The following is a 12,766-nucleotide window of genomic DNA, read 5'->3' as shown; positions in this document are numbered from 1 at the left end:
ACGTATGCATGGGTTTTAGTCATGGAGACTTCGGCAGGTAAATGTGTTATCTTGTGTTCTTACCTGCCGATCCTCTTGCTGTGTATGGTCTCTCCTTTTCCCTGCTATTAGGTCTTTAGAGACTCTTGTTCTTCTGTGTATTGGATGAACAGGATGTCTCCCCCCTGCTCCTATCTGAGGGATTATCAGGGCGACTCAGGGTCCCAGGTTTCCAGGGTATGAGCTATCCTACCATCGGGGTCTGCTCATATGGTGAGGAGTTAGGGAGAGGATTAGGAACGCTATAGGAGGTGACCCTGCTTCCCTTTTCCTGGCTTCTTGCCCTAGCAGCTATCACTTATCCTTTTACATTGTACGGTGGGGGGTTTCCCCCACTCCCCACCGTGAAAATAGATCAGAAGTTCCTAGCTGCAAGGTCAAGATAGCAGCTCCATCGTTTTTTTATCCAAGTTTGACATACAATAGAGAGTTATGTTCCTTCTGAGTTTTTTAATGTACTGCTGAAGAATGTCAACTTTGAGATCAGATGCTGCAGAAACTTTTTCATTATTATAATTCTGCTAGTATGGTGAGGAAGTATTACCTTTTATGAATAACGAATCAAATCACTAGTTTCGATTTCCACCCTCTTGGTGATGTGCCAGATTTGTCTGTAATTATCTGTAGTGTTATAAAGATGTCCGCTTGTGTGGCATAAAGGAGAGAACCTGATTCAGCAGTGTGTCTGTGTCATCTCTCTGAGCGCTCAGAAGAACACCTCAATTGGGACCCCGACAATTATAGAGAAGGGGTTTTTGCCCTGACAATAGCGATTACCCCCCCCCCCCCCCCCCCCTCAGGCTCCCTAGCAGTGTCTATACCGGAGGCAGAGTATGAACTGGCTGAAGTAACACTTGTAACTTGTCCACAACACCTTGAGGGCCCCTAGTCCTGCACAGTTATATTTGACAGTGCAATAGCCGTCTAATGATGGATTGTCATTGTCACCATAAGGTCCCATGCACACGGCCATTGCCCGCATACAGCTGGTCCGCAATACACAGGCACAGCTCGTGTGCACCTCGCATCATGAATACAGACCCATTCACTTGAATTGCTTCCTGACTGTACTTAATAATGTTGTACAGGTTTAGAATGTCAGATTTTTCCAACAACAAAAAAAGCGCCAACCAGTCCACAGGTCGTGTGCAGTATTGCAGCTGAACGCCATTGACTGGGATGAAGCTGAGCTGCAATACCAGACACATCCCATGAGCACATGTGGCGCTGTTGTTAATCCCCTTCGGTATAGATCGGTCCCTTTAAATCCCCACACGCGGATCTTATTTTATTGCATCTGCTAAGAACTGGATGAAAGAAGCTCGTGAAGAACACGATGGCATTTAGTTAAATGCACAAGTTGAATATGAAAAGAAAAAATAGGGAAAAAAAAACGATTAGAAGCGACGAGGAGGAGCGATTTTATATCCCCCCCGTGTGTCGTCTTCTCGAAATCCACAGAAGACGCAGTTTGTTTGTTGTCTTAAAATTGGATGCATTGATTTTATTACACGAAAAAAGAAAGGATTTATTACCAGGCTCCATCTCTTTGTGGCCGCGTTCATTTTCATAAAGACTAAAAGCTCATAAAATGTCCCTTAAAAGCGGGCTTCAGTAAATTAGGACTAATCCCGTAAATCACTGCACAGCCCGCACTGTGTGAACGCGCTCCTGCAAGTAACCTCCGTGCTGCATCTGCTGCTCGCACCAGAGGAACCAGCTAATGAATGTGCAGCGAATAGAAGGTCAGCAGAGGGACATTCCGGTAATAGGGACATATGAGGTTCACATCCAGTAATTACCTAATTAGCGCATTTGTGGATTCACTACAAATAATAGAAGCGGGGCTGCGGCAGGGAAGTCAAATCCCCCTCCGCCCATGTAGGTCAATCACTGTATAACTGTCTCCCTGCAGCTGCCACTAGGGGGCTCCTCGGCTCTCACTGCACATAGAATACATAAAGGGGTACTCCCACCTTGGACATTGAGGACATATCCATACCAGCTGCTCTTTCTATAAATCTCCATTCATCCCCCACCTGGCTGCTGGTCAGGGGACCCCCATTCTCCAAATAAGTGCAGATCCTAGAGGTGGGATTTTCATGAATTGGACATTTAAGGTATATCCTTTAAAATCCCTTAGTGGCGAATACAGAATAAACATATTGTAAGAATATTTTGCTGGTTATTTTTTTAAGTTACTATGTTAAAAAAAAATAATGGAATCCTGCAGTTCATCCTCTGTAGAGATCACTTCTCTGCAGTCATCTCATTATTCTCACAGGCAGGATTACAAGGACAGGTAACACATATAAATACAGAATCATAATGATGTCATAGCTCACATCCTCCCCCTCACTGCCCAATGACCTCTGCATGGGTCACACAGCATGCCCACAACTATCCCCCATAGAAGTCAACGAACATCACCGGGCTACAGGTTCCAATGGTCCATGAGGCTGCTGTAAACCATATCTGTTAACAGCAGCTCAGGCAAGATGGCCACCCCCATAATCACATACAGGAAAACAAATAATAATAAAAAAAGAACAATATGTATCACTCTGATTCTAATTTATAGCAACATATAAACAATACATTTCATTTAACATGTTGCAGGAAGTCTATGGAACAGATATGTAGAGAATATGGAACCTATTTGGGTAAAGGTAATCAATGGCATGATAAAAAGCAGATACTTTTTCCCCCCTTTGTTTGAATTTGCTTGCTGTCATTGAATTGAAACCTTGTTTCCATACAAAAGTTGACACGTGTATTGGTCATATTCTTCACAAAAGCAGCTGTGATACAATGTAACAAGCTTAGCATCAGTATGGCTTTTCTGCCTTTTGGTATAAGAAAGTTTATATTCACTGACAGCAAGCAGAGACCTCTCAGTTAAAATACTAAATACATTAGAAAGTTTGACATGAATCTGGAAAGACTTTATGGTAATAAAGCGTCCAACAAAAGCTCCCGCTGGAGCCGCCATTTTCTGTTACAGTTTTTGTATTTTTCTTTGCAAGAAAACAAACGTCGTCTTCTGAGATCTGAGGAGCCGAGAAGTCGTTGTTATTCCGCACCAAACAATCCGCCACTTCGCCCATTAACGCTTTTACATATGAGAGGACGCTGGGTCCCTATCGCGGCTTCACACAGCTGCAGGTAACAATCCATCTAGAAACAGAGATAATTACGAAATAAATCATTTCACTTAAATCTATCTGGACCACCGGGAGTTAATTGTGTCCATGAAACACCCTACAGTGTGAGAGTGCTTTTTTTTTTTTAAATGTAGGTTGCTCAGTGTGGATCCGGAAAAGCTTTCAAAGGATCTGTGATGAGAAACCCGCCAGATGAGCGTCATAAAAAAAAAAAAAACAGCGCCACTCTTGTCCATAGACTGGGACTGCGGCTCAGCCTCGCTCAATGTTGTAGGAGCATTATTGCGGTATGTGGATCCGAGGGCTCAAGTAGTGACAAAGAATGGCGTTTTCCTTGGGAGTTGCCATGTCTCAAAGGGGTTTTTCAAGATTTTTAAGGTCATCAGTATCTGATTGTGGGGATCTGACACCAGGGTCCCCGACCGATCAGCTGTAGGAGAAAGTACCGGTGCTGATAGTAGTGCCACGGCCTTCTCTCAGCTCTTCCTAGGCCAGTGACGACACGTTCATTGGTCATGTGGACGGGCCTCAGCGGTGACGTGGGCCGAAGCAGCACATGACCCAGCAGGGACCTGCCACCTGGGACCACGTCTCCTCTGAGGGCGCCTATTCGCTGCAGGGACACACGTGGCTCCATCCACAGCCCGGACGGAATCCATGAAGCCTGAGACCAGGAGATTGCTGACTGCAGCCACCTTAAGGCCTCTTGCCCACGAACGTAAGGGCTCCGTGCCTGTGCTGCGGACCGCATACGGCGGTTCCGCAATACACGGGTCACCAGCTGTATGCATTCCGCATCACGGATGCTGACCCATTCACTTGAATCCGGAGATGCGGTGTGGAACAGAATCACGGAACGGAACCCCACGGGTGCACTACGGAGTGCTTCTGTTGCGCAAAAAAATAGAACAATCTTTTTGCGGAACAGATGGATCGCGGACCCCATTAAAGTGAATGGGTCCGCAATCTGCATGTGGCTGCCCCACGGTCGGTGCCCGTGCATTGCGGACTTCAATTTGCGGTCCACAGCATGGGCACATTCGTGGGCAAGAGGCTCTAACTAAAAACTGAGGGGATCCCGGAAAACCCCCTCAGGGCTTCTGCACACAACCATATCCGTTTTTGCAGTTCACAAATCGCAGATCCCCAAAACATGGATACCGGCCACGCGTTTTCAATTCCGCTATTGAGATGCGTCCTAGGTCTCAATACCAGAAGAAAACGCTTCAGTTTTGTCCCCATTTATTGTCAATGGGGACAAAACTGAACAAATGGAATGCTCCAAAATGCCTTCAGTTCCGTTTGGTTACGTCCCCATCGCGGACAGAATAACCCCGCAAGCAGCGTTTTTCTGTATGCGATGTTGTGCTGACACAATAGAAAACAGATCCGTCCCCCATTGACTTTCAATTGTGTTCAAGACGGATCCGTCTTGGCTATAGAAGACATAATACAACGGACGCATGCGGTTGTATTATTGCAATGGAAGCGTTCTTGCAGATCCATGACGGATCCGCAAAAAAAACGCTAATGTGAAAGTAGCCTATCCCGTATTTTCCCTTCCGCAGGTCCCGCAGCATCTAACAAAAAAACGAAGAACAGGACATGTTCTATTTGTCGGGCTGCAGAACGGACATACGGATGTGGACAGCACACGGTTCGCTGTCCACATCTTTTGTGGCCCCATTAACATGAATGGGTCCTTATCCGATCTGCAAAAAATGCGGATCGGATGCAGACCTTTTTAGGGTGGGTTCACATATGGGTTATATATTCTGTTATAACGGATTTAAGGACGGAATGCAGAACAGAACCTTTTAGAGCATTCCATTCCGAGCTCTATGGGCACAAATAACGGTTCCGTCTTGTTCCGTTATGTCCTGCCTACAGGACTTTTTTTCCGTCTCACATAACGGGACAAGACGGAACAGTTACTGGGTCCATAGAACTGTATTAGGACGGATCATAACAGAATGCCTTTAAAGGTTTCCGTTTTGCGTTCCATCCTTAAATTCTGTTATATTTCATTGTAACCCTGTTATAACGGAAATGTATAACGGAATATACAACGTGTGTGAACCCCCCCCCCCCCCTTACTCAGAAATGAAAAAATATATAAGAAGAAAGGAAAAGTCATCAACAGAAGCCGGGTTTCCCCACCTCATGGTGATCTCCATTTTCTTCTGGAAGGTCAACTGGGGCTCACCTTTGGAGGAAGCAGCCAGTCCTTGTACTTCTTCCATACTGCACCTCTGAATAGGCAGACAGTATAAGCCCCCAGGGAAAGGAATACAATCATTTAGTTTTTAACCCCTTAATAACTGCCAGTATGTTTTTTTTTACCACTGTCACTGTGAGGCCAGGCCGCCGCTCTGGCTCAGCCTGCTGTTGTCTGTCAGTATAGCACTGACTGTATAATACACTGTACTGCATAAGTAGTACAGTGTATTACAGAAGTGATCGAAAGATCCCATTTGTTAAAATTGCCTTGTGGGACTAGGAAATGGTTAAAAAATGTTAACTACAGTTTTATTAAATAAAATAAAATCTCCCCAAAAAATTTCAATGAAAACATTTGGTATTGCCGCATCCGTAACGACTGCATAATTGTCGTGTAATTTATCCTGTACAGAGAACATAAAAAAAACTATGCCAGAACTGCTATTTTATTGCCTTTTTTTCATAAAAAAACTTTATAAAAAGTGATCAAAAGTTGTTATGTACCTCTAAAGATACCAATGAAAACTACAAGTCATACCGCTCAGCAAAACACAACAAAAAATAAAAGCATACGATAGCACGAGTAGATTAACAAAAAGGCGGTAAAAAGCTCCTTTTATTCTTCCAACCGGATACAATAAAAATAGGGCTGGGGCGGACTCTTGCCTCTACACAGAACGCGAAGTGGCGACGGACGTTTCGCGCTTACGCGCCTCTTCGGGCCACTGACCTTTTAAGCGTCACTCCATATGGTTGCTACAGCAACCCCTGGCGCTATTTCTTATTAAAACAAAATAACACAAAATGAGACATAAGGTTAAAGCTCATACATGTTGTCGGCATCATACAAACACGCTTCGCGTTCTGTGTAGAGGCCGCCCCAGCCCTATTTTCATTGTATCCGGTTGGAAGAATAAAAGGAGCCTCTTACCGCAGCGGTGAATGCCGCCCTTGTGTTTATCTACTCGTGCTATTGTATGGTGCACATAGGAATCCACCATTTACCTGGAGACGTCTTCATTCTACTCTATTACACTCATACTGTACAAAAAATAAAAAACCGTTAGGGCTGTTTCACACGAGCGGATGCTGTGCGTGTCATCCGCAGCGTGACTGAAAGCCAAGCCCCACACTGGACTGCAGAGACACGCAGCAGTAACATGACTGATAACGCTCCGTGCCTCTATGTGACCTTTTTACTACAATATCACAGTGAGATAAAGTTGTCACCGTGATTTTGTAGTAAAAAGGTCACCGATAGACAAAGAGCGTTGTCAATGATGTTACTGCTCCGTGTCTCTCCGGAACGGGGCTTGGCTGTCATTCACGCTGCGGATGACACGTACAGAATCCGCTGGTGTGAAACAGCCCTTATGGGTCTTGGGATGTGGAGATGCAAAAATATTTAACTTTTTGTTTTGTTGTGCAAAAGTAGTGAAACAAAAAAAAAAAAAAAAACTTCCATATATTTCGAATCGCTGTAATCAAACTGACCCGGAAAATAAAGTTATAGGTGGATGTTTACTAATGGGTTTATGCCACTATTGTGGTGTAAAAGAGTCATCGATTATGGTGCATGCCATATGTACACCATCATCTGCAACTTTTTAAGGTTCTCGGCACTTATCTGAATCGCCAAGAAAAGGTGTCGGTACTTAGCGGGAGGGGGTGTGGCTTCGAGACACCGCTGGATTTAATATAACTTTGGCCAGAAAGTGGAGTAAGTTATAGCTGAAATCTACGCTTCATTATCTGGCGCACGGCAGGGCAGAGATAAATTAGGCGCATCTTTCACCAGCGAAGGGAGATCAAGACTGACGTGAGGGTACACCGAACGCCCCTCATAATGTTATTTATGCTGAAAAATTTATGACACAAAATTTCCAATGCAAAAACTCAAAAAAAATGCTTGCTCACTAGGGGGTTAACCTGAGAGTCTATAAGGGGGAGATCGCTCCGTGTACATTGCTAGGATATTTTCGCCGCTTTTTATGTGTTGTGTGCGCTCACATTCCTGTTTATAGGTTCATTCAGGGCAGAGAAGAAAAGAGAAATACGCAGACAGATTAGACCATCATGTGACATTGTGATTCTGCAGAACTTGAGATTCTCTACTTCAATTCAGTCCATTATGTCGGATCATTTCCTTCAAAAGTCAGCTGTTTGCAAACTTTCCAAGAGGCTCATTGCAGAATACTTCAAGCTTTTGCTTTATGTTCCAGATATTATTGGTCTTTCATTAAGATCCATTAGCCAGAGCGTAGGAAGTCTACAGCAGTGACGTAGGTAGGCAAATTGTCATCCAGGCAATGATCCCACCCTTCCCATCGGCACAGCCAAAACTTATCAGAATTTATCTACACTACTCACAAAAACTTAGGGATATTTGGCTTGTGGGTGAAATTTCAGGATGAACCTAAAATGCCCTCTTACCTTTACAGGGGAACTTAATGTGACCTTCTCTAACCCTCTGAATGCACATGTCCAACTGTTCAATGTTTCAGGACTTTTTGCACAACTTGCTGTTCTCTAACAAGGAGCTTAACAGCAAAATTCGCAACAGGTGTTTGATCCATGAATCAACCAATAAATTTCCTGGTCCAATTAGAACTGGTATTTACACAGTCCTCATCATGCTCTTCACATTTTGACATCATGAGACCAAGACGACACCTAACAGGATGTTCTCAAGCAGGATGTTCTCAGACAGAAGTGGCCCCTGAGCTTGGAGTTTCACAGAATGTCACCAGCAGGTTGTATCAGAGATACAGAGAGACTGGGAGAGTCACAGAAAGGCAGAGAAGTGGACGTCCTTTGGCCACATCCCACACTGATGACAGCTTTATTGTGAACAATGCCCTGCAGAACCGAATGATGAACACCACACAACTCCAGGCACATTTAAGGGAGGTGAGAGGCACCCAAGTGTCCCGTCAGACCATTGGAAACCGTTTACATCAGCGTGGTCTGCATGCTACACGATCTGCAAGGGTACCTGACTGCACAACCAGGCACAGACGTCATCGTCTCGCATGGGGCAGGGAGCATCTACGCTGGACGAGGGACCAGTGGGCCTCATTGCTGTTCACTGATGAAAGTCGATTCACGTAGCACAGAAATTATGGCCGCCAACGATGTTGGAGACGTCAAGGAGAGCGCTCTGCATCAGCCACTGTTGTCACCAGATGAGCCTTTGGTGGTGTCACAGTGTGGGCAGGTGTGTCTAGTCCATATAGAACTGCCCTACACTGTGTGATTAGAACAGTGACAACCCAGACTACTTGAAGAACATCATTAATCCAGTCATTGCGCCTCTGCAGGAACAACACAGGCCTAATGTCATCTTCATGGATGACATTGCATCAGCTCATCGAGGTCCATCATTAGGGAACAGCTTCTGGAGACTGGGGGACCTCACATGGAGCAGTCTGCACTTTCTCCAGACCTGAATCCCATTGACGACCTATGGGATCACCTGAGTCACCGTGTAGAGGCTCGTAACTCTGTACCCCAGAACCTCAATGACCTGAGGGCCGCCCTGCAGGAAGAGTGGGCTGCCATGCCTCAGCAGACAATAAGTCACCTTGTGAACAGCAGGAGACGTTGTCGTCAGGCTGGAATTGATGCTCAAGACCACATGACAAGTTTCCTGAGACACTGGCAGTATTGTGGCGGTGTACCCAGCACTGGGGTCGGGTTTTGTTTCAATAAATAATTTGCGATGAGGAAATCACCATTGCTGCTTCTACTTAAATGCCCGACTCTCATGATATAAAATCAATGGAGCTGGAACTTTTTACGTTTTCCATAAATTTCACTTGAAAGCCAAATATCTGTAACTTTTTGTGAGTAGTTTATGTGGATATAAACGGCAATAATGTACAGATTAGATACATAGTATCACTACACCACACACATTCCATACAATTATACAGCTCTGCTAAATAATACATGCTGTATATGCCATAGATACATTGCTTATACATACCCCCAATGTCAAAAAGGGACATTTATGGGTCATTGTGTAAAAGGTCAATTTTTCCTGCATATTTTTATAGTTTTCTTCCACACAATAGCGCAAACATTTTCTGAATTTAGAAATTTCTACATTCCAAATTGCATCAAATAATAAAATAATATACAAAGCGAGTTCTAATATACAAAGAGGAACCAGACAAACACTTTCTGGATCAATATTATGAATGTAATAATGCAAATCTACAAATATCTTGGATAAAAAAAAGGGACATTCAAGGATCAAAGACGGACAGAGTGATTTGGGTCAAAAATAGGGACTGGGAGTTCTGCTTATACACACACATACCCATATCACATACATGTATTCATACACATGCACATTATACATACGTGTAAACTCCATACAAACAAACAGTACACACACACTTTATACAGTACAAATAAATAGTACCTCTATAAGATACATGTATTACATTGCTTATACATACATACAGTTGTGTTCAAAATAATAGCAGTCAGACATCACTAACCTGATCAATCACTGTTTTTGGTAGAGATGATATTTCTACATGGCAAATAATTTACTAGTAGGTGTAATAGAGTAATAGAAACCCAACAGTCATGACATGCCTGCTGCTGATTCTGTGTAATTAAATCACTTATTGAAAGGGGCATGTTCAAAATAATAGCAGTGTGGAGTTCAATGAATGAGGTCATTCATTCTTTAAAAAACAGGTGGCAATTATTGCCCTTATTTAAGGAAGGAAGGCAGCAAATGTTGTACCTGCTGGTTACAGCGCATTTCTCTCTGAAGTTCTGAGGAAATTGGGTCGTTCCAGATATTGTTCAGAAGAACAGCGTACCTTGATTAAAAAGTTGATTGGAGAGGGGAAAACATATAAAGAAGTTCAGAAAATTATAGGCTGCTCAGCTAAAATGATCGCAAATGCTTTAAAATGGCAGCCAAAACCTGAAAGACGTGGAAGAAAGCGGAAAAACTACCACTCGAATGGATAGAAGAATAGCCAAAATGGCAAGGACTCGGCCAACAATCAGCTCCAGGAAGATCACAGAAGGTGTAAAGTTCCCTGTGAGTCCTGTTACAATGAGAAGACGCCGATGTGAGGCCGAGCGATCTGCAAGAAGCCCCCGCAAAGTCCCACTGTTGGAAACAAGACGTGTGCTGAAGAGCTTACAATCTGCCAAACAGCACATTGACCGGCCTGAAGAGACATTCTGTGGACTGATGGAAGTGAGATGGTTCTTTTTGGGTTTAGTGGCCGGAGACAGTTTGTCAGACGACCCCCAAACACAGAATTCTGCCCCAGTGCACTGTGAAGCATGGTGGACAAGCATCATGATATGGGGATGTGTCTCAGACTACGGTGTTGGCCCTATTTATCGCAGGCCAGGGATCATGGATCAGTGTGAATCCACCAGAATCCTGGAAGAGGTCATGCTGCCTGATGCTGGAGAGGAGATGACCTTGAAATGGGTGTTCCAACAAGACAACGACCCCAAACACACCAGTAAACGGGCAACATCTCGGTTCCAGACCAACAAGATTGACGTTATGGAGCGGCCGACCCGATCCCCGGATCTTAATCCAATAGAAAACTTGTGGGTGACATCAAACATGCAGTTTCTGGGGCAAAACCAAGAAATAGAGAAGAACTGTGGAATGTGGTCCGATCCTCCTGGGCTGGAGAACCTGGTCACAGGGGCAGAAGGTGGTGACTCCGAGCAACACAGATGCTTCTAAGGTTCCATGTTCATCCCTTCATGGGTCGTAACACAGTCCAACCTTGGGCCTCGGTGTGTCCTGACTTCTTTGGGACACATACAGCAGTGCCCATTACCTAACACTCGGCTGACGGTGATTTCTGCTACTCCATTACACGAATATGTCAACTGCAGGGCGAGAAGTAGCTTCCCTTTGAAAGAAGTGTCTTTGTGTCTGCTCATTCCACAGGCTACACACAAAGCGCTCTCTTAGGGCCCTGTCACATTCACTTTGGAGGCTGCATGACAGTGTGACAGGCGCTTGATCTCGGCTACAAACCTCCGCACCCAGTCTCTCCATTTGGTCGAGCAGTTGGAAACAAAAAAATGAATTTCTCCTGTTTACAGTGAGAAATGCTTGGAATATATCAGCTGTAGTATGGAAACTGATCCCCAGGTGGGAAAAGGGTTAGATGTGCAAAAACTGAAATTCAAAAATAAAGCAAAAATAATATTAGATTGATTAGATGTGATTTTGAAAAATAAAGTCATTATAATTCAGCAGCGTCTGTGGCGTCTACTTAAAGCGATTGCCCCACTATATCAATGCATCACCCTTTCTGTGGATCTTTATCAGACACCACAATTGGGATCCTGCCTGCGTTCCCTTTTTTAGAAATAGAGCAGTGGTCTCACATGCTGCTGCATTCACGGTCTGTGGGACTGATGAAGATCACAAGCACTGTACTTGGCTTGTGCAATTGGTTGCCCGATTCAAAGGGAGCTTTATTCTTGTGATCAGTGGGGGTCTGAGCAGGAGGACCCCTAGTGATCAGATACCTAGGACCAATGCTGTGGGTAGGTAATAGGTGTTATTGTGGGACAACCCCATTAAAGAACTATGATCATCAGTTAATGGAGAGAGGAGTCTTTAAGTCCGTGTCCATAATAAAAAAGAGATACAACAAAAAGAGAGTTGGCAGCCATATGTGTACAAATAGGGTCCCATACCATAATTCAGAGGGAATCCCACTCCCCTGTGAGAGCTCGTAGAAAGATACAGTGTCTCAGTGGTTAGGACTGCGTTGTTTTGAACCTAACCAAGGACAACATCTGCCTGGAGTTTGTATGTTCTCCCCTGTGCTCACTAAATACAGATCATACAGCCACCACTAGGGGGAGCTCATTACATACAGGTTATACAGCCACCACTAGGGGGAGCTCATTACATACAGATTGTACAGCCACCACTAGAGGGAGCTCACTACATACAGATTATACAGCTACCACTAGAGGGAGCTCATTACAAATAGATTATACAGTCACCACCAGGGGGAGCTCACTACATACAGATTATACAGCCACCACTAGAGGGAGCTCACTACATACAGATTATACAGCCACCACTAGAGGAAGCTCATTACATACAGATTATACAGCCACCACTAGAGGGAGCTCACTACATACAGATTATACAGCCCCCACTAGAGAGAGCTCACTACATACAGATTATACAGCCACTACTAGAGGGAGCTCACTACATACAGGTTATACAGCCACCACTAGAGGGAGCTCACTACATACAGATTGTACAGCCACCACTAGAGGGAGCTCACTGCATACAGATTATACAGCCACCACTA

Source organism: Bufo gargarizans, chromosome 11, assembly GCF_014858855.1.
Source record: "Bufo gargarizans isolate SCDJY-AF-19 chromosome 11, ASM1485885v1, whole genome shotgun sequence".
NCBI lineage: Eukaryota > Metazoa > Chordata > Amphibia > Anura > Bufonidae > Bufo > Bufo gargarizans.
Note: the sequence above shows the minus strand (reverse complement) of the source record.